Consider the following 23,927-nt stretch of genomic DNA (forward strand, 5'->3'; position numbering starts at 1 on the left):
TTAGGGTCGTGAATTTCAATACAGTAAGTTCAGAAAATTTTAAATTGGCCTTCCCAAACCACTAATAAGTAACTGATGTTGTATATAATGCTAAAATCTTAGAGACTGAGTTTGATATTTTAAAAGTTCTGAAAGGATTAGCTAATTTTTCCTCATCATACTTCTCATGCCTCAAACCTGAGTATTACTTTTTTAAAAATAAATTTATTTATTTTTATTTATTTATTTTTATTTTGGCTGCGTTGGGTCTTCAATGCTGCGTTCAGACTTTCTCCAGTTGCGGCGAGCAGGGGCTACTCTTTGTTGCGGTGCCCGGGCTTCTCATCACAGCAGCTTCTATTGTTGTTCCACAACTCTATGGGTTCCTTTTTAGGTCCTATGAAGAACCCTAGAAATTAATTCATGTAATTATAGGTTTTTGCAAAATTGTCAAAAGTGAGATATTTTCACTTCCATCAGGTAAGACCAGCGTCTCTTTCTTTGCCAATTTTCCTTCTATCATATTCCGCTATGTTGGATCATATTGGAATGGCCACAGGCTTTTTTGAAATCTGGCTAAGGAGATTTTCTTTTGTTCTGTGGTATGCGGACCTCTCACTGTTGTGGCCTCTCCCGTTGTGGAGCACAGGCTCTGGACGCACAGGCTCAGCGGCCATGGCTCACGGGCCTAGCCGCTCCGCGGCATGTGGGATCTTCCCGGACCGGGGCACAAACCCGTGTCCCCTGCATCGGCAGGTGGACTCTCAAGCACTGCGCCACCAGGGAAGCCCTAAGGAGATGTTTTAAGTGAGGCTATTATGTGATTTTCAGACACCACCATAAGTAATTGACTATATACTATCCCATTACAGGAATAACTTCCAGTACTCATAATGACTACTCTACTGACTTAACTAGCACAAGACACAGAAGCATAAGGACAAAAACCACCTTACAATATAGCCATGTCTCGCACTTCACAGCTCTCAAAGCATGTGCGTTTGAAGAAAAAAAAAACAACTGAAAAGTACAAAACCAGAAGCTATTCTGTGGAAAATTACTTCAATCATCAGGCATGTGAAAGATAAGTCAAAGATTCAGTTCTCATCAATGCTTAGTCAAAACGGAAATTTTCTTCTGTCAAGAATATACTCCAGAGGCTTCCCTGATGGCGCAGTGGTTGAGAGTCCACCTGCCAATGCAGGGGACAAAGGTTCGAGCCCTGGTCCGGGAAGATCCCACATGCCACGGAGCAACTAAGCCGTGGTGCCACAACTACACTGCCTGCGCTCTAGAGCCCGTGAGCCACAACTACTGAGCCTGCGAGCCAAACTACTGAATCCTGCGTGTCTAGCGCCTGTGCTCTGCAACAAGAGAAGCCACCGCAATGAGAAGCCTGTGCACCGCAACAAAGAGTAGCCCTCACTCTCTGCAAGTAGAGAAAGCCTGAGCACAGCAACGAAGACCCAACACAGCCAAAAATAAATAAATAAATAAATAGAAGAATATACTCCATCAACAATGTGTGTAATGGAATGGTGTGAATGAGTATTTTATCAGAATTCCTGTAATGCACAAGCCTATAGCAGTACTGAAATCAGTAATGCATTTATAATAGTAAATACTTATGAGGAAGTAATCCATAGAGGTTTTCTCAAAGTTAACAATGAAAATTAATGTGACATTATCAATAATAAATTGTGAAACTGAAATAAGCTTTTCTAAACTATTAATAACTAGAAGCAAATTGTAATCAACCATGTTACAAGAAATCTATGTCTAAAAACTACAAAGTTTATTTCTTAAAATTTTATTTCGAAAATATATAAACTGTCGTATGAGGAGGCAGTTAAAGAATATATAGCTAAAAGAGTGGGGGAAAAGTTTTATAGAGACACATCTGGCAGTAATTTTTAAATGTCATTTTCGTGGATTTTGTGACACCTATAGTATTGATATTTGAAAGCATTTAAAAAATTGTAATTTGAAGATTTGCTACTTCCAGGTAGAATAAAATATTTTGAAGCAAAACAACGTTTCCGCTGAGAAAAACAAAAAAAGCCAAATAGCCAGCATTCAATCAAAAAGTTCTAGACAAACCAAGGGATAGAATCATATGACTAAACTTCTAAGAAAAGAACAGATAATACAAAAATATTTATATAAGATATTGTGTATCTTTATCAGGAAAAGTCTTTATCAAGAAAAGACTTTAAAATCTTCAGAATTAATATTATATTTTATTTATTTGTATATTATATTTATATATAGATATTTATATATTTATATAAAGAACTTAAAGATAAAGCCCTAGTTAAGGCAGTGACAAGAGCAGTAGCAGTGGGAGTGAAAAGAAATGGTTATATTCAAGCACATTTTGTCAGTAAAAGTCCAAGATCAAATGTCTGACTGCACACATGGGATGGATAGACAGAGTGGGAAAAATCAAAGTTAACTATAGAGGTTCTAGTGAAGATGGGGTTGCCGTCACCCAACCCAAGGGGCTGCGATCATCCCCAAGGTCTAGGAGACTCAAAGGGAAGGTCATGGTCAGAGGCAAAGTTAATTGGTGGGAAAATAAGACTCTCAGTCTCTCCATCTCCTTATACCAGTTTTTTTTTTAACATCTTTATTGGAGTATATTTGCTTTACAATGGTGTGTTAGTTTCTGCTTTATAACAAAGTAAATCAGTTATACATATGTCCCCATATCTCTTCCCTCGTGCATCTCCCTCCCTCCCACCCTCCCTATCCCACCCCTCTAGGTGGTCACAAAGCACCGAGCGGATCTCCCTGTGCTATGTGGCTGCTTCCCACTAGCTATCTGTTCCTTATACCAGTTTTGTTTTTCTGCTCATATACGTAGCAGCATTTCATTCAAGGGGAAAGTCATTGATCTGACTGGTCAAATTAAACAACATAGTTCAAGGCACATTTACAGTGGTTAGTTCCTCCACAATTTAGAAAGTCACATTCACAATTTCCCTCTTCCTACGCCGCAGAACACATTGGCCATTCCTCCAAAGTTTCCATTCCACAGAGTGGACCAGAGATGACGTTAGCCCAGAACTGAGAGCTTGGCATGAGATGGTGTCAGCCCCACGTAGAGCTCTGGCATAAGTTATAACCCATCCCAGCTCTACAGAGAGCTCTGCATGGAATCCTGGGAGTAAACTCAGCCATAATAATGGGATTCTGTTTTTCATTTGCTTTTCTTCCTTGCTTAACTTTCCCTGGCCACTCTGACAAACAAACTTTCAGGCATTCCTGGGCCACTCGCTAACTTTATTCCATTTAATGTCATCCAGATTCCCAAGAAAATTACTAACTATAAGGAGGGAAAGTTGGAACATGGTGAGTTTTAGATGCCTGAAATATACAGGTCATTGAATCCAGTTAAGTAGCAAATTATCTGGATCTCAAATATGCCAGTAGAATAGCAGACTAAGCTCAATTTAATGTACTCTTACTGGAGACACACGTAAATTCTGGGTCAATTTTGAAAAAGTTAAAAGCACATAGCAGAGATTAAAAGAAAGAAAGGAACACCTGCATGTTTCAGAAAGTAACAGAGAAATTAAATCCAGAGAAAGAAGAGCTGACTTATGTCTGTGGGTTCCGTTCCTTAGTATAGGCCTTATGTAAATAGGGGCTGGAGCTAGAAATCTAACATTACCTTGAGGCCAGGAATTTAGACTCAGGATGGAACAATACTGAGAAGTTGGTACAGATATCCTACAGAAATTTCACGAGGAACTGCTTAGTCCATTAAGAGGGCCAAAGGAGGTGGGGAGGAAGATTGATATCTCTTGAAAACCTTCAGGTACGGAAAACATCAACACCTCTGAAAAGTAGGCCTGTCCTTCCCAGCGTTGTGATGGCCAGGTTGTCACTAACCTGTAAGGCCCTGTATGAATCAGAAACTGCAAGGAGAGTAATTCAAAGAAAAACAGATGCAGGATGGGTGTGGCAATAAATCCTAGGACCCTATCAGAAACAAAATTAAAACCACTCTAAAGGGAAATTTTAACAAACCAGAGCAGATAGTATCCTAACCAGAACAGAATAATAATTCTGAGGAAGTTATCTTAGTTATTTAAGTAATATTCAATGCATTTCCATGGCCAGGCCTTTTTGAAGAATTCTAAAACATATACAAACAATTCATTTACATCTTACATATCCCACCATCCAGAGCAAAATTCACTTAAGTACTGTACTGGTGGAAATTGAGCAGCACTATGGAGACAATAAAAAGGTGTTTACCATCAAAAAACGTCAAGGTAAGAAAGATAATGTCTAATTTTTAATTATCCTGTGGTTTATTGAAATCTTTTGGAAACCCAAAATAGAGAAAACCTAGGAGGCAATGAAGACTTAAATCTTTAGAGATTTATCAACTCATCTATAAAAGCTTTATTAATCTCTTCTTTTAATACCATTTCTGAGAGGTATAAATGTGTCCAGTGATAGGGTTGAAGAAGCCTGAGAGAATTTCAATTGTTTACTATTCTTGATCAGCTATTAAGACCTTTCAGGAGCATCTTGATTTTCATGGCATCATCCAACAAAAAGCAGGATATTTTACAGAAAGTCCTGGTCCACTTTTTGGCTTGCTTTTGTGTTTATGTTTTTGGTTTTCTCACATTGGGCGGTACATTAGGCTACCTATTGCATACTCCCTCATTCATGCATGCATTCATTCAAATAATATTTACTGAGTTGAGATATTTAATTAACACCCAATAAATGATGTTTAGATGAATGAATGTGCTTTTTATCAAAGTAAGTGTAAGTACTGAGAAAAATTACAGAATGTATGATCCCAGCCCCACAAAAGCATATAATTGTGTTGAGGATATAACATATGCTGATGAAATAACTAATATATCATATTGGACAGTTTCTAAGTTCAAAAATGAGTTTTTATAAATAATCAGAGCCTAAGGAGGAGGACAAAGAAGGGACAGTTCATTATGGGTTGAATCTATCAATAAATGTACATTTCAGATGAGATTTGAGATTGACCTTAAAGAAAGAAGAGGACTTAGATATATGAACAGAGAACAAAAAAGGCATGGTGATAGCATGTGCATAGATAGTGTGGCCAATATTTATGTTCTTCCTTAAAGATAGTCAGAGATAACCCAAATGTAACTGTTCCCCTGGGTCCATTCTCAGTATCCAAACAAAACGGCAAATCCTATCTCAGTAAAACTAATGAAAAACACAGTCTTTAACAAAGAAATTGTGAAGGAAAGGGGGAGAGAAAGGCTTGCGTCCCACACCACACAACAAAACTTATTTAATTATGTTTCATTTTCTCCCTCTGAACATTTCCTCTCCCTCTCTCTGTACGTCTCTCTTCTCCCACATCTGGCCACACTCTACAAGCCACCTTTCCAGATCTTTCCAGAACTCTCCATCCTAGTTTCATTATGCCACAAGTTAAACATCTCACAGGTCTCCAGGATGCATCCTCATCACTTATTCCACAAAGACAAACAAAGGACACTTCTCAGGATCACGTTTCTTGGAAGGAAGAGGTCACGAGGAGTGATTATAAATAATATAAGGTGGAGAGCAGTGACTTAAAATACCATTTTTCCTCTTAGAATGTGAATACAGGGAACTTTAGGAAACTAGAAAATCTAGAAAGGATTCATTGATAATTATTTATTTTCAGTGAATAAAATAAAACGTAATAATATGGCTAAACTCTGACAGATTAACTTTTTCAAAAGTTGCTTTCACACACCTTCACTATTGGGATGTTTGATAAACACATCTTTCCTTCTTCACTTTCTTCTTTCTTTGCAGATACTGGCACCAAACTTTCAAACAGTAAGAACCTTCCAATAAGTCCCTTGCCAGGCAAGATTAAGGTATAACAATCCAAACAGATTTTTGAAGAAGATAACTGGTTGAAAGCACAGGAAAAGAGCTGGGTTGCCCTTTTTCAACAGTCACATAATGAGTAATGTGGGAATTGGTTTACAAAGTCTCTCTCCATGAGGGGCTAAGGTTAAGATTAGAACTTCTGAGGCCAGAAGAGCAAAATAACTACAACAACCCACATATTTTCAAGAGCCGCCCTTTGGATGTGAGGGATTGATTTTTCCCACTCTTTTTTCAGCAGCCCAACTGGTGCCTTTAGTAAATGACATAAGAGAATACAGTGTGGCCAAGAAGGCTTAGATTTCCTTAGCCCCAAGTCAGATATTCTCAAGTGACTGTCCACTCAAATTAAAAAGAGAGATTTACAAGAGGAAACTGGATACAACTGAGTGTACTTTTATTTCAGCCCTTTACCTGAATGTTTTGTTTTGTTTTCAGTTCTCCACTGAAGTTGCCTACATTAATATATTTTTAAGAACATTTCCTTAAGTTGAAGTATTCATTCAGTATATTCATTTACTATAATTGAGAAAAGCCAAATGACTTAGGCAAATTCATTTCTATATTGCCACAGCAGTGTATTGTGAACTAAATGACACCTGGCAGTTCTTTACTCAGATACTAACTCAATTAGAAGGCAGAACAAGGATACCTACCCATTCAGGGAAGGAAAGGTCACTTAGCCTCTGTAGCTATCTTAGGTCTCTTATCATCACAGTAACAAATTAAAGACTAAAAATCATACGATCATCTCAATAGGTGCAGAAAAAGCTTTTGAAAAAATTCAATATCCATTCATGGTAAAAACTCTCCAGAAAGTGGGCATACAGGGAACATACCTCAACATAATAAAGGCCATATATGACAAGCCCATAGCTAACATACTCAATGGTGAAAAGGTGAAAGCCTTTCCCCTAAGATCAGGAACAAGACAAGGATGCCCACTCTCACCACTTTTATTGAACAGAGTTTTGGAAGTCCTAGCCACAGCAATCAGACAAGAAAAAATAAATAAATAAAAGGACTCCAAAATGGAAAGTAAAAAGTAAAACTGTCACTGTTTGCAGATGGCATGATACATAGAAAATATGAAAGACACCATCGAAAACCTATTCGAGCTCAAACATGAACTCGGTAAATTTGCAGGATACAATAGATTTCTATATATAAATTTTGTATTTCTATACACTCACAGTGAACTATCAGAAAGAGAAATTAAGGAAACAATCCCATTTACAATCACATAAAAAAGAATAAAATACATAAGAATAAACCTGCCTAAGGAGGTAAAAGACCTGTACCCAGGAAACTATATGACACTCATAAAAGAAATGAAAGATGACACAAACAGCTGGAAAGATATACCATGGTCACGGATTGGAAGAATTAATATTGTCAAAATGACCATCATACCCAAGGAAATCTACGGATTCAGTGCAGTCTGTATCAACATATCAAGGGCATTTTCCACAGACCTAGAACAAATAATTTTAAAGTTTGTATGGAAACACAAAAGATCCTGAATAGCTAAAACAGTCTTGAGAAAGAAGAACACAACTGGAGGAATCATGCTCCCTGGCTTCAGACTGTGCTACAAACCTACAGAAATCAAAACAGTATGGTACCGGCACAAAAACATCGATCACTGGAACAGAATAGAGAGCCCAGAAAGAAACCCATGCACTTATGGTCAATGAATCTATGACAAAGGATGCAAGAATATGCAATGGAGAAAAATCAGGGCTTCCTTAGGGATGGTTTCATCAATTTGTTTTCCTAAATGGACCATACTTTTCCATGTCTTCGTATACCTTGTGATTTTTTTGGTTGAACATTTGGCTTTCACATATTATAATGTGGTGTCTATGGAAATCAGATTCTCTCACTTTCCGAGGGTTTTCTGGGCTTTTGATTGTTGAAGGCTGTAGTAGTCTGTTTGTTTAGGGACCTTTCCAAACTATTTTAGCAATAACCGTACTCCTTATCGTATGTAGGCATTGAAGTCTTGTTCCTTTAGTTCATGTTTAGCTAATGTTTTGACAGAGATGTCCTTGAATTCCTGCACCTAAGACAAACAAAAACAAATATACACAAGCACATCCACATGCACACTCAAAACCACACACCTCTCCCCATTGTGCAGATTGGGGATATATGAACAGAGAACAAAATGTTGAAGGATCACTCCTTCAACATTTAGCTGACCTGCACTGAGGTCAGGGCTCAGCCCATGGTAAAAGCTTAGAGACTCCCCTGGCGTTTTCAGAACATGCATCTGATCTTGAGTATGCATGTGGCTTTCTTAATTTCTCTGGACACATGTGTACTTTTTGTATGTTCTAAGTTCCCAAAGAATCTCCCCCAACGTTTGCTCCTGCATCTTATGTGGTCTATTGTATTTCAATGCACAGTCTTCTGCCCCAGCCATCTGTGCTTTGTTAGTTCACCTTGCACTTTTCTTGAGCAATGACCGCTGCTTTTCCAGACTGTGTTCCAAGTTAGCTAAGACACAGTTAAGCATCTTGTGTCAGTCCTTCAGGTAGCTCCCAGACAGGTTAGAACAGATACACATAATAATCTGAGAGTACGGTCTCTTCTGCTCCCTCCTGAAGCAGGATTGAGGGTCCCATACTAGGAATGATCTGCTGCTACTTTAAGACTATCACTGCATCAAGACTCCACCACTTTAAGACCATCACTACACTAACAGTGGATGGGGCAAGGGCAAGTAAAAATGCCACAAAGCTTTCCTGCCATTTTCCAATTGCCTCTTCCCTGGTTCAGTATGTGTTTGGTTGCTGTAAATCTTTGCCTGATTTCAGGACTAAGAGAAACTCAAGGAACCCCACAACAAGAAACAGTATAATCAAACTCTCAGATGCCAAAAGACAGAGAAAGAATCTTTCCTCCCAAAGGAGAAAGAAGAAACAAATTTGTTACAAAGCAGGGATCCTCAAAAAGATTCATAGCTAATTTCCTCTCTGATACCACGGAAGCAAGAGGCCAGACATATTTAAAGTGCTGAAAGAAAAAAACTGTCCACCAAGAATTCTATATTTGGCCAAACTGGTTTCAAAACTTAGGGAGAAATTAACACATTCCCAGATGAACAAAGGCTGAGGGCGTTTGTTTTACAACTTCCTAACACTGCCCTATGACAAATGCTAAACTGAACCTTCAGGTTGAAATGAAAGGACACTAGACAGCAACTCGAAGCTGTATAAAGAAATAGAAATCTCCAGTAAAGATAAATACATGGGCAAACACTAAAGCCAGTATTGCGCTACTGGCTTGTAACTCTACTTTGTATTTCTTACATGATTGAAAAAACAAATGCATAAAATAATAATAAATCCATGTTATTGAGCTCACAAAGTATAAAGGTGTAATTTTTGACAACAATAATGTAAAGAGGAGGAATGGAACTGTAGAGGAACAGAGTTTCTGTGTGCTATTGACGTTGGTTTCAATTCAAATGATATTGTTTGAACTTTTGAAGGGTAAATGTAATCTTCTTGATAACCAGAAAGAAAATATCAATAGACTATATGCAAAAAGAAATGAAAAAGGAATCAAGAGTTCACTACAAGAAAATTGGCTAAACACAGAAGAAGTCAGTAATGGAGTAAATGAGGGGCAAAAATTGCATAAGACATACAGAAAACAAGCAGGAAACAGACAGAATTAAGTTCTTCCTCATCAGTAATTTTTGAAAAAGTAAGTGGATTAAGCTCTCCAATAAAAAGATAAATATTGGCAGAATGGACTTTAAAAACAACCATAATCCAAGTTTATGCTGTCCGCACAAAACTCACTTGATTTCAAGAGACACAAGTTGGTTGAAAGTTAAAGCACAGAATAAAATATCCCATGCAAATAGTAACAAAAAGAAAGAAAGAGAGAGAGAGAAAAAGAAAGGAAGGAAGGAAGCAAGGAAGGAAGCAAGGAAGGAAGATAGATCTGGGATGGCTACGTTAATATCACACAAAATAAACTTTAAATCAAAAACTATCACAAGAGGAAAAGGAGGCCACTATATGTTGATAACAAGTTCAATCTATCAAGAAGATATAACAACTATAAACATATATGTACCAAACAACCCCCAAATATGTGAAGTAGTCATTGACAGAATTGAAGGAAGAAATAGTTCTAAAATGATAGTTGGAGATCAATACCTTGCTTTCAATAATGGATAACACATCTAGACAGAAGATCAGTAGAGAGGTAGGGGGACCGAATAACACATTTAACCAACTAAACCTAACAGCCATATATAGATCACTCCACTCAACAACAGCAGAATACACATTTTTCTCAAGTACACATGGAACATTCTCCAGGAAAGACCATATGTTACGCCACAATACAAGTACCAATACATTTTTAAGAAATTGAAATCATACAAAGTATCTTCTTTAGCCACAGTGAAATGAAGGTAGAAATCAATAACAGAACGATTGGTAGCCACTTCCCATCATGCCTGCCACACATGATATAAAGCAATGAAGGGAAAAACATACTTGACCATTTAGAAAAGTGGGAAAGAGGACATACCATTGACACAGAGTGTGTGCTGTTTCCCGTTGTCAGGGATAGAAATAAATTAGCATCATTTATTCATTAGTGTGTTAATTTCTTGGTCAATCATTGCGCAGCCAGTGTTTCTGCCTGATGGGAAGATTTCCTATACTCAGTGTTGAGTGGAGACAACCTTGAAAGGGACATTTAAAAGGATTATACTGTGATGGCCTTAGCAGTACCCTTCCTCCTATGCCAGTATTTAGGCCGGGGTATTTCCATGCAGTGTGTACAATCGTAGGCCCCAGGTCACCAGAATTTAGTTGGATTCGTTTTGTTAATACATTCCCTCAGTACTTTGTCTTTTATTTGACTGTTGCATTTACTTCATTCTTTATTATCACTGCAAAACAACTTTGTTTCCTGTTCAGATGCCAAAAAGTGGATATCAATACCTCCTGAGTTTTACACATCACAGATCTGTTTTACATATCAGAGACAGAGACAGCAACTATTTCCAATGACTTTGAGACATACTTTGAACATGAGATTAACATGTTGAGTGTTCAAATGTGTGTCGAGCTCATTATACTTGCTCTAAAAGGTTTCAAACTGCAAAGATTTAAAAATCTTTATCTCTGAATAGTTTTCCTGTGCTGTCCCTTTGTGTCAGACTGTTAATGTGCAGTGTGGCACCTTCAAATAATGTGGCTTTGTAACCAATTATTTACATGTTGTTTTATCCACAGAGAATCTTTTTTTAAAAAATAAATTTATTTATTATTTATTTTTGGCTGTGTTGGGTCTTTGTTGCTGCACATGGGCTTTCTCTAGTTGGGGCAAGCAGGGGCTACTCTACATTGTGGTGTGTGGGCTCCTCATTGCTGTGGCTTCTCTCGTTGCAGAGCACGGGCTCTAGGCGCTAGGGTTTCAGTAGTTGTGGCACGTGGGCTTCAGTAGTTGTGGCTCATTGGCCCTACAGCACAGGCTCAGTAGTTGTGGCGCACGGGCTTAGTTGCTCCGCGGCATGTGGGATCTTCCCAGACCAGGGCTCGAACCCATGTCCCCTGCACTGGCAGGCGGATTCCCAACCACTGTGCCACCAGGGAAGTCCCCACACAGAGATCCTTAAGGTCAAAACATACAACTCGATTAACTACACTTCCTCCTGTTCAAATTTCCCTCATCTTTTCTTCATCTTCTGTCTATGTTTCCTTGGCCCTGTTTATATTAAGTGCTTTTGCCATTATATTCGATTGTCTGTATTTTGCTGAGTTACCACAATGCTTTATGAGACATGGTAGGATATAAATGCATTTAAGTTATATATATATATATATAGATAGATAGATAGATAGGTAGATATAGATATATAGATATATATATGTAGTTTGCTTGAGTGCAGTGTTTTTTGTTTTCTGTACTGAATTCATTAGCATGGGTTGGTATAAAATTTAGCATAGGTCAATATGTAATTTCTAAACTAATAAAGTCTTAAAAGTGAGGAATTAAGTCTTTTGAATTTTATTATTTATTGTAAAGAGCAGAATAGCATACATAAACAGGTGCCTAGGGAAAACTTGTATTCTAATATGGAACTCCTCATGAACACCTATATTTTTTTCTTTTAATGGTATGACAGTAGGCCATTTGATTATTTCTATTTTTATGGCTTTAACTTTAGAACAATGAAATATTCGTAAATTTTAAAAAGTATTTTTCTGGGGCTTCCCTGGTGGCGCGGTGGTTGAGAGGCCGCCTGCCGATGCAGGGGGCGCGGGTTCGTGCCCTGGTCTGGGAGGATCCCACGTGCCGCGGAGCGGCTGGGCCCGTGAGCCATGGCCGCTGAGCCTGCGCGTCCGGAGCCTGTGCTCCGCAACGGGAGAGGCCACAGCAGTGGGAGGCCCACGTACCACAAAAAAAAGAAAAAAAAAAAGTATTTTTCTTTATTTGATGCGGGTGGGATACTGGAGAAATGAAAGGTCAAACACCTATTGAGGAATCCATACTTGTCTATACATTGTGTACTTTTATTTCAATAACTGATTTAAAATTCCTAAAAGGATGCTATAATAAGTTATTATGCCATTTTACAGACTGAATTAAGTGAATTTCAGGGAGGTAGGAAACTTGCCTAAGGCTATCCAGCTGCCAAGCGGTAGGAGTGAGAATTAAATCCAGGTATACCTATCGCCAAAGTTTCTGCTCATCTCTTTACATCATCCACTTTTAATAGCCAATGCTTTCCTGCTTACAAATATGACTGAGGTTTCCAGACAGTCAACATTCCTTTGTAATCAGATAGAAAAATTACTGTTGATTCTCTAAAGACATATTCGTTTTCCATTAAGTGACTTTAGTTGTTCAAATGATACTTCCAGACAGTAGTAATCACAGAGTTGGAGACTAAGAACAGAACTCAGGGATGTGTCTAGCAGTCAGTAAAGACCAACTGGGCTCACTGATGATATTTACGGTCATTTCCTCTAGACTAATATAATCTTATTAATAAGACCCTAATAATTCACAGTACTGCCCTTGCCTGATTGTTTGTTCTTCTCCCTCTATCACTCTCTCTTTCCCCATATTATTATTATTTTTGGCAATTTTTGGTGAATTAAATTCAGGGATTAGTATTCAGGAGTACTAGTCACAAAAGCAGAGAATCTTAGCTCACCAAAGGAAGAAAATAGAGAAAAAGTATAAATTATATGAATACACACACATACACACATGTGCCAACTATATGCTGCACTTCTCCAAAATCTATTCAGTATCTGCACATTTACTGTATATTAGCAGTAAGACCAGAAATGAGCGTAACGCTCTGTTTACAAGGCACAGAAAACAGACCCAAATATGGAAATTACTAGCAATGAGAATGGGGAAGAAAGACTACAACAAGGAATGTAGATGATATTTTTGTTTCCTAGCTATGATGCCAAATATTGAACTTTCAACTTGAGACAAGGAGGCCATAAAAAGTTGTATTAGTTTCCTAGAGCTGCCATGACAAAGTACCAGAGACTGAGGAGGTTAAACAACAGAAATTTACTCACTCACAGGTCTAGAGGCTAGAAATCTGACATAAGGTGTCGGCAGGATTGATTTCTTCTCAAGTATCTCTTCTTGGTTTGTAGATGCCATGTTTTCCTTTTGTCTTCACATGGTCTTCCTCTGTGCATGTCTGTGTCCTAATATTTTCTTTTTATAAGCACGCCAGTCATATTGGATTAGAGCCCACCCATTTGACCTCATTTGACCTCAGTTACCTATTTAAGAGCCTTATCTCCAAATACAGTCATATTACGAGGTATTGGGGGTTAAGACTTCCACATATTAACTTGAGCAGGACACAATTCAGCTGATAATAGAAGATAAGAGTAATTTAAGCAAGTAACTATTGTTTACAGTGAGTTGCTTAAGGATATGAATTTACTCAAGAAAAACAAGAAGAAATTACATAACACTGTATGTTATACAAAGATATTAAATTAATCACCATAACATCCTGTGAGATGGGCATTAAATTAGACTAAGCAAGATGAAGCAACTTATCCAGAATTGTATAGTTGGTACTTTCCAGAATTTAAACCAGGTATTTTCCCAGTTCCATTCTACGTTATATATTCATTTCATTATTTGAAATGAATTTTGAGTCTTCATTTTGCTTAGTTTCTGAAGTTATATGGGGATAGAATGGAGTTGGATCTTTTCAGTGACATTCACACATGGGGAAGGAAATTGAGTGCAGAAGCTTCAGCAATCTTTCCATGGAGAACACTAACAACAGAACCAGAAACACTGTTATTCTTTTGGTTCAGTGATCTTTCCTGAAGCACTACAAGAATCAATTTTAAGAAGCCCAATGTTTTCCAAACTTTCACCAATGGGCTCTGTAGGGTCCTCTAACAGTATCTAAGAGACTAACTAGTTTCACATTCCAAGTCACTTAAGGAGTTCTGATTGTTCTCTGTGAGGAAATCAAGTGACAATCATAGCAGGTAACTTAGGATAGTTTCTTCAGGGCCCAGGCAAAACCTAATACACAGTAATAGTCATTGTTAACTGCATCTTTGACAAGGATTAATCAGGTATCAAAGAGGTCTATAAATTGGGAGAAATTATGATCAAAGAGAAACACAGACCACAGATATTTAATTAATGCTCAATTATTTATGAGTTTAACTTTGGTTAACCTAATTTTCCTTCTTCTAGACAATTTCCAATTCATCTCCAGAAAGAGACCAGAATAATCACCTTCCAATACAAGATTTATTGTGTTGCTTTAATTTAAAGCATACAGTGACTTCTACATTCACTCCACCAAGTTTTGCCAGGAGAGAAAAGGAGACGTGATATTTTGTCTTGAATTAGGTATGCCACCATACTTGACTTAGCTCATCCTACTGGAAGCACTTTGAGGGCAGATTCTACAGTCTTGTCTTACATCCCCTACGGAATCAAGCCAAGGGAATCACACACAGTTACAGCTGGAAAAACATTTGTTCTGGGTTAATACTTTTAGCCTTTACCATCAAGACTTCATCACCAAGATCTATCTTTACAGTCTCTAAACGGGAGACCTTCTTGCCTTCCGTTTTCGTATTGACTAGGAAGGTAAAGGGAAGAACTGAGAAGTACCCAAAGTCAGCTAGCACCAGCACAGATAAATCATCGGTGGAGATAGTGTTTCTTTCAAAAGATATAAACATAAGAGGAAGTCCTAGTGTTTGAAACAACTGTGCATAATAAAATTCCATGAAAACCTAAAAATCCAGATGCAGATCAGTAACATATTGGTTAAATAAGCTGTTATGTTCATGCAATGGACGAGTGTACATACATTAAGAAGAAGGAGATACTCTTTTCTATGAGATTCTCTTTTCACTGAACTCATCAGTGCTGCAAACACAATGTTACATAATACTTTTTCTTTAACATTACATCAGGCATCCTCATCTTGTCCTGCATTTATTGCCAGTGTAACTAAAGTCTATCACTTACCTTTTTCTCTTTTAGACATATAATTTCTTCTTATTTTGGAAGCATTCATCAATCCCTATTTTACTCTTTCTTTTAAATTACAAATGAATATTGAATTTTATAAAATATCTTTTGGGGGATATTTCAAGTGATTGTATACTTTTGCTCTCCTTTGACCTTGTTATATGGTAAATTATATTTTGTTATTTTATATTATGTTATTTATTATATATTGTATTATGTTTACTAATTATATTTATTATATTATAATTACATTATTTTTAAGGTAGCATTTCATTTTAGATGGACAAAACAACGGAATAGGAAGCATCTTAAAATTAGATGCGAGAGCATAAGGGAATTGAGATTAAAATAAAATTCATGTTTTGGATCAGTAGCAAAAATTATTCAACAAAAGTGGGAAAATATGGCTATCATTACTAAATTCTAGATACAGCAACTAGTTAAAAGTTAAAAAATAATGAAAATGTAAAAGTATCAGAAACCTGGGAGACTTGAAATAAATTATTCATGAGGAATACCTTTCTAAGATACAAAGAAAAAAGGATACATTTAATTATATAAGAATTAAAATTTTCCTCATGGCAAAATGCACTACAAAGGTCAGAAAACAAGCAAAAGAAATTGGGAAATATATTTAGAAATGGATATGCCTTCTTTACAACTTTTGAGAGAAGCACATGTTTCTTTTTCCTTTAACCTGTTATGTGGGTATTAATCTATAATGTAAGTGCATGGTTCCTTTCCTTTAACCTGTAATGTGAGATTTAATCTATATGGTAAGTGCATGGTTCCTTTCCTTTCATCTGTAATGTGAGTGTCAACATGGGGCACTGCTTCCAAGCACAGACTTTGGATGTTCCTGTACTGGTCCCGTCACTGACCATCCACAAAAACTTACAAATGTTGCTTTACTTTCCTGGGGGTTAGAGTCTTAGCTAAGAAATGGAAGCAAGGGCTTCCCTGGTGGTGCGGTGGTTGAGAGTCCGCCTGCCGATGCAGGGGACATGGGTTCGTGTCCCGGTCGGGGAAGATCCCACATGCCGCGGAGCGGCTGGGCCCGTGAGCCATGGCCGCTGAGCCTGCGCGTCCGGAGCCTGTGCTCCGCAACGGGAGAGGCCACAACAGTGAGAGGCCCAAGTAGAGCAAAAAAAAAAAAAAAAAAAAAACAAAAAAAGAAATGGAAGCAAAATAGAACTTTCCCCCAGGGATGATAGAAGGTTTAAAGTAGTAAATATGTAAGTGACTTAGCACAGTGCCTAGTACAAGAGAGATCAATATAAGTACTTACCAATTTTTTAAAGAGACACATGAAAGAAATAAAATGTGGTGATTTCAATCTATTGATATATATTCTTGACATTAAACTACATTGGATGACCTAACTTGCTCATGCTTTTTCTTACTCTAGTGAACTTGGGTAGCTAATAGCATAGTTTAAAATTTTTGCTTTTATATTTACAAGTAAATTTGACCTGTAATTTTCTTTTTCCTTACAGTCTTAATCTATTTTCAGTATTAGGATTATATAGACTTCATAAGATGAATAAAGGAGCATTCTTCCTTTGCTACTCTCTAGAAGTTTTTCTTTGTTAATATTGATGTTATCTGTTTAATAGAAGTTGGATAGAATTCACCTCCCAAATGATCTGGCCGGGTCTGGTATTTTCTTGGTGAACGATTGTAAACTATTGACTTAATTCCTTTACTGGTGCAAGAACTCCAGCTACAAATTTCCTCTTGTGTCAGTTTTGGTAAACTTTAGGAGCTAGGAAATTGTCCACTTTACAGAAATGTTCAAATTTACTGGCATTTCATATATTCTCTGTTTGTACTCTATGCTATAACATTGTCCTGATTCTTTCTGTATATTGTTTACTTACGTTTTTGTTTTGCTTAATCAAATTGTGTTTTTCTAAATCTTTTCAAAGAATATTCTTTTGACTTACTAAATCACCTCAATTTTATACTTTTTTCTGTTTTATTAAGTTCTGTTCATATCTTTACTGTCTATTTTTCTATGTTCTCAGGGTTTATTGTTTTACTCTTCTGATGTCAATTAAAACACTTGGTTATTAATTTTAATAAATCTTTTTAGTTATAAATAGTTGAACGTTTTGAAGATTCCAGCTTAGTTGTACTTATCTAAGGGTCAGCTCCTCCTCATAGTTGCTGGCCTAAGGTTTAGTTCACCCTATAGCAATGTATATATTGACATTTTTTCCCCTCGACTTTCTGTGTTTTGCTACTTCTCACTTTTCTTTGCAGAGAAGCCCTTTGAAATACCCTTAACTTATTTTACAGCCAGTAAGTCTTTAAAATACTGTGTATTTTCTTAAGATAAATCAACTTATGTAATTAGGCAGGAAATCTGATCTGCCATATTTTTAAAAACAGCATAATTTCACTCTTCTCCACGATTAATCTGCTGTATTACACGACCTTCGAGTTTTTAGCTTTAACAATGACATGTACTTTAAAAATGTTTGAAAGATCCTACCCAGTCTTTAAAACATCCTTGCTCCTTGTTTCAGTTCTAGTTTTATGTATATTTTCTGCCTGGCACCTGATTATTCCAACACCTGATGATTGGCCTTGGGAATCTAATTCTGGTATTGATTGTTTTTGCTGATTCTCTCCACTTGTAGCTGATTTCTTCATTATTGTGTAAATTTAGATCATGAGCTCACGTTTAGCTAAACTTTATCTGTGGGAACGCTATAGGCCTGTGTTGAAGGTCTACCTCTCCAGAAAGGGTTTAGTTTGGTGTTTGGAATACCACCGATTTGGGAGCATTTTAAGTTCATTTCTTAGCTTCTGTTTGCAAGACCGCAAATAAATTTGCAACCCAAACACTGTGAACACAGATCTGCGGTTCAGAATTGTCAAGATTTCCTACCTGTTTCCTACCCAGAGCAGAGGCCAAGAGAATTTGCTCTTAGTCTCCCTTTGCCAGCAGATATTTTTTTCTCCTGGCACACCCTTTCATTAAAGGTGAAGCTAGGGATAGATAGGTTTAGTTCTAACTTCCCATCTAGTAGGGATGGAGTCTTACCTCCTGCCTCCCATGTGGTCATGGCCATTTAAAAACAAGTCTCTATACCAGGTGTGTCATTCAACTACGGCCTGTATTCCAAATCCAGACAGTTGCCTATTTTTTATGGCCTATGAGCTATGAATAATTTTCACGTTTTAACTGGTAACATTTTAAATGGTTACCTAAGTACCTAAATAATATCCTCAATTTTGCCTCTTTGGTCTACAAACCCTAAAATATTTGCCATTTGGCTCCATAAAAACAGGAGTTCCAGCTTCTGTTCTAAGCTATCAAGATCTTCAATCCACTCTTAATAAAGCTATCACTCTCACACATGGACCACCCTTCCTTCATGGGTCCTGGAAATTTCGACTGCACACTTCCAAAATCAACCACGCACTTAAAAATAAGTTGTGTACATTTAACCTAGTATACCTAACCCTTTTCTTTTAGGAGAGTTTTTCAAGTAATCTTGCCCACCGTATTCTTCAGAACTTCATTAATAATGGCAAAAAATTGGGCTTACCTGGTGACGCAGTGGTTGAGAGTGCACCTGCCAATGCAGGGGACACGGGTTTGTGCCCCGGTCCGGGAAGATCCCACATGCTGCAGAGCGGTTGGGCCCGTAAGCCATGGCCGCTGAGCCTGCGCTCCGCAATGGGAAAGGCCACAACAGTGAGAGGCCCGCGTACCATAAAAAAAAAAAGGCAAAAAATTACAACATTCAACAAAAATGGGAATTGTTCATAACAATTGTAGAAGCACATATAGTAGAAAACTATAAACTGTTACTGAAACAGTGAGACATACATTTTTATTCTTAGAGAACTATGTTTATTTAGGTCCCTTTTGTTTAAATAAGTATATTTCTGTGTATGTATGTATACAGTCATGTATTTACATACACATATATTATTTGTATGATACATTTCTATAAACATATGAAATACATACCTATACACATATCTTTGATTTATATTTGTATACATACACAGGAATATCATTATATATTTTATAGACATTGAACTGAAAAGTGGTACTATACATATATATCGTGTATAAATGTGTGTCTATGTGCATGTGTAGAAAAGCAGGTTGAGAGATATGGAAGCATGAGTTAGACAGGGTTCAAGATTTTAAAAGTAGTCGTGTGTAGGTAGTGAGGTTAAGGCCCATTGGATTGAAAATATTGCATATTTTTACATCAATTGTTATGATGACCAGATTCCTATGTAAATAAAATTATAAATAGCTATACATACTCGTATCTGTAATGCATAACTAAAAGATACATAGTTTTATATATGTATTATATTTATATTATATAATACAATTATCTTATACTAATACATTATACATTGTGTTCTATAGAATATATTAACTATAGTGTATTATATCAGATAATAATAATTATATATTTATATATTATGATATAGTTGTTTTATAATCAATATTACAGGATATATCATTAATATTACGAACATATTAACCATATAAATACATTTCATTACTCATGTATGTTGTATATAATATATGCTAGGCAAAAATATATATTAATATAATACATAATTGTTATACACTAATATAAATAATAGTATATTACATTTATACGTCAATATAATATTTAATATTGGTATATTTATATTATTTTTAATATATACATAGCTAATGCTCTTTAAAGCCATCTGCTACAAGTAGGATAAGACCAGGAGTATGGCCAAAGCAAATTGTAAAAGTATTAGATTACTTATATTCATTTATATGTCATTTTCCTGGAATCTGCCTCTGGCTATTAGAGAGGACACACAGCAAAATCAACAAAAAGTGCCCAGGACATAGGATCCTTTCTTCATTGGAACGGAACCTCAAAGGAAACACAGTGCTATTTAGTCCCCCTTCAAAGTGCCAAGAGCAAACCTTGAAGCACCCAGTAAAAGCCAATTCAAACAAAAAAGCTTTTCCACTTAAACTGGAAAAAGTTAAGTTCCCAAGAGACCCCCTACATCAACCACTGAAGCTCATTTGGCAGTAAAAACAATAATGTTCACCGAACAACAAGAAACGCAAAACAATAGTTGTTTTACCAAAAACACAAAAAAGCAGCTAATTAGTGTCTTTCCTGTTTGAAAGAAGGGGGTGGGAAGTGGGCTGGAGACCTGATAGGAAAGATTAAAAGAAAAGGAAAAGGAAAATAACAGTTTCCAGTTTGACACTCAAGCTGTCTTCTGCATCCATTTCGTCAAGGCCACCAAGTCAATGTGGAGGCTTTTTCCTCCTTCCTTTTCTTTTCATGAGACCGATCACAACCAGCACTGCAGATTCCATCCAATTAAGGAATGCTGTTGCCTACATGTGTGAATGAGCTGTGAGTAAAGTACTGAAGTAGAGGACACCTAAAGTAAAACGTCTTCATGAATGTCCACGTGGCTGAGCAGCAAGTTAACCTTTCACAGATGTGCTAAAGAAGAAGAGTTGGGTTTTATTTTATTTACTTTTCCCTGGACTGTGTTGAATGACTATCATCGACAAGTTCAGGCTACTTTTTGCTGAGGATCAATGCACTGGGAGAGCTGAGAGAACACTGAACAGTAGAGCTGTCTTTTTCTTGACCAGTTCACCTTAGTTTCCCATACTCTAAGTCTTTCCCTAATTCTTTCTCCCTTTTATTGTAGTAAAATGAACATAACACAAAATCCACCATTTTGATCATTTTACAATTCACTGTACCATTCAGTGGAATTTACTACTGTCACAATGTTGTGCAACTATCACCACTCCAACTACAAAACATTTTCATCACCCCAAGAGGAAACATATACCCATTTTGAGGAGTCATTCCCTATTTCCCTCTCTTCCAAACCCCTGGCAACCACTAATGTATAATAGTTTCCGTGTGTATGGATTTGCCACTGCTGGACATTTCATATAAATGGAACCATACAATATAGAGCCTTTCGTGCCTGACTTCTTTCACTTAGCTGCATCCATGATGTAGCATGTATCAGTAATCCATTCACTTTTATGGCTGAATTCCCTGATCCTGTTTTCTTCATACTGTTTGAATACAAAAAATATGTTGAGAGTGAAGCTCTGCTTTAAGGGCACATCTACGAGGCCAGTTCTTTAAAAAAAAAAGGTGAAAATGGAGATATTGTTGTGAAATGATAATTGTTGAGAAGCCTCAGCCAATTTGATAATGAAAAGTTTGGGAAATGTTGCAAAAAATTATCTGCTTTATATTAAAAGCCTTTTAAGCAAGGATTCAGGAGATTGTCTTTTTCTTGCAGGTAACTTAAATGAGTCAGAAGGGAATAACTGCGCTTTAAAACAGATTTTGAAAGGATTCTATTTATTCTTAATAGACGAATGGGAGTACAGGTAGTTCACATCCAATATGGACTCCCTGTGCAAACACCGTTTATCGTTTTAGCCACCACTATCGAATTATATTTCTTGAGAGTAAGGCAGCTCAATTCCTGCATATTACTTTTTTTCCTGCATATTACTTTTTAAAATTCATCTATCAAATCCATTAATACAGTATAAACAAGAGATGTTCATGTTTCAGTGCAGTTCAAATATCAGGTATAAAGAACCACCAGTAAGAAAAAGAATCCTATATCTCTTGCCAGAATGAGTTCAGCTCTAGGGTGCTTTGCTAGCTGAAACACATTTTCATTGTCAAGAGGATAGAGGTTGTTTAAGAGGGATGAGAGCCAAAAAATGTTAACTACGTGTATGTGTTAAGAACAGTGCTAGGTTATCTCATATTCTACATCAGTCAAGGCTCACCATTTTACATATGTGAAAAGCGAAGTTAAAAGTGTTTTAGTAGGGCTTCCCTGGTGGCGCAGGGGTTAAGAATCTGCCTGCCAGTGCAGGGGACGCGGGTTTGAGCCCTGGTCCGGGAAGCTCCCACATGCCACGGAGCAACTAAGATCATGCGCCACAACTACTGAGCCTGCACTCTAGAGCCCGTGAACCACAACTACTGAAGCCCACACACCTAGACCCCGCACTCAGCAACAAAGAGAAGCCACCACAATGAGAAGCCCGCGCACCGTAACAAAGAGTAGCACCCGCTCACCACAACTAGAGAAAGCCTGCGCAGAGCAAGGAAGAGCCAACGCAGCCAAAAATAAATAAATAAATCTACTTTTAAATAAAAAAGGGTTTTAGTAACTTACTAAAAGGCACGTAATTAGTAAAGCTGAGCAAGAATTCAATCCCAAATCTGTCACACTGAAGTTTAAGCTAATACTTGAGATTAATAAAAACAGCACTAAATTAAAAGTTCAGAGATATTTTTAATTTCATATTCTTTCACTAACGCTCTTTGGAGATAAATCATTTCTTTTATATGGGCCTTAGTTTTCACAACTATAACAGTTGGAAGCTTGACTAGATGATCTGTATGTAGTCTTCCAATTCTAATATGTTCCACTCATTTGGATTCCTACAATAATTGCCCTTGCAATACATGCATGCTGCCACCAAGTAGCCGTAGAGACTATTAGTTCCTTTTATATCCCTAGTGGGGAGTGCATTTTGACATCAGACTTACCGGTCAATAGTACTACCTGTTACTATAACTATAAAATAACAAAATAATCTGGTATTATTTCCTGTAAAGCAGAAGCTTTACATTGTCTGTGAATCATATCAGAATCACCTGTAGGTTTGTTTGGTTGTGTTTTAACATCTTTATTGGCGTATAATTGCTTTACAATGGTGTGTTAGTTTCTGCTTTATAACACCTGTAGGTTTTTAAACATAGAGGAAATCCATAACCCATTGAATGAGAATCTTCAGAGACAGTACATGGGCATCTGAATTTTTGGGCTCCCATCATCCGTATATTTTATTTTATTTTATTTTTTGCCTATGTACAATATTTGCCACATCCTCTTGAACCTTTAAATGTTTCTTTTTGTTTTAAAATTTTAGAATATTCCATAATCTTCACCTACTTTTCATAAGGTGTTATCTGTTATGTTTATTCGATCTTGTGCTTCTCCTGGTTGTCTTCATTTTTCCTTTTTTTTGGGGGGAGCCCTGCCTCATGGCTTGCAGGATCTTAGTTCCCTGACCGGGAATTGGACCCCAGGGCCCCAGCAGTGAAAGCGCCAAGTTCTAACCACTGGACCACCAGGGAAGTCCCAAGACTTCTGTTTTAAATGACTTTTTTCCCACTCTAATTCATTCCTGGGATCAGTTTCATGTTTGAACATTAAACCAACCTTGCATTACTAGAATAAAGCTACTTTGATTGTGATATATGATTGTTTTACATACCATAGATACGGTTTGTGCTTCTGTTTACACATTTTGCATGCATGTTCAAAAGAGAAACTGGCCTGTGATTCTATTCTTGTAATATTCTTTTTAGTTTTGATCTGAAGCTTATGTTGGCCTTATAAATATTTTGAGCAATATATACTTTTCTGTCTCCTGGAAGATTTTTATGTAAGATTACCAATATTTC

At 37.0% G+C, this 23,927-nt stretch overlaps 1 pseudogene across 1 annotated transcript in view; it reads left to right on the forward strand.

The window, feature by feature from the left end:
- The first annotated feature begins 7,002 nt into the window (after positions 1–7,002).
- Positions 7,003–23,927, forward strand: part of LOC309958876 (centrosomal protein of 78 kDa-like) — a 43,101-nt pseudogene continuing 26,176 nt past the window's right edge. Inside the window, exon 1 of the transcript in view lies at positions 7,003–7,011. The product of the transcript in view is annotated as a centrosomal protein of 78 kDa-like (transcript). The remainder of the gene's footprint in view (positions 7,012–23,927) is intronic.

The sequence above is a fragment of the Leucopleurus acutus genome (assembly GCF_964270905.1).
Source record: "Leucopleurus acutus genome assembly, chromosome: 3".
NCBI lineage: Eukaryota > Metazoa > Chordata > Mammalia > Artiodactyla > Delphinidae > Leucopleurus > Leucopleurus acutus.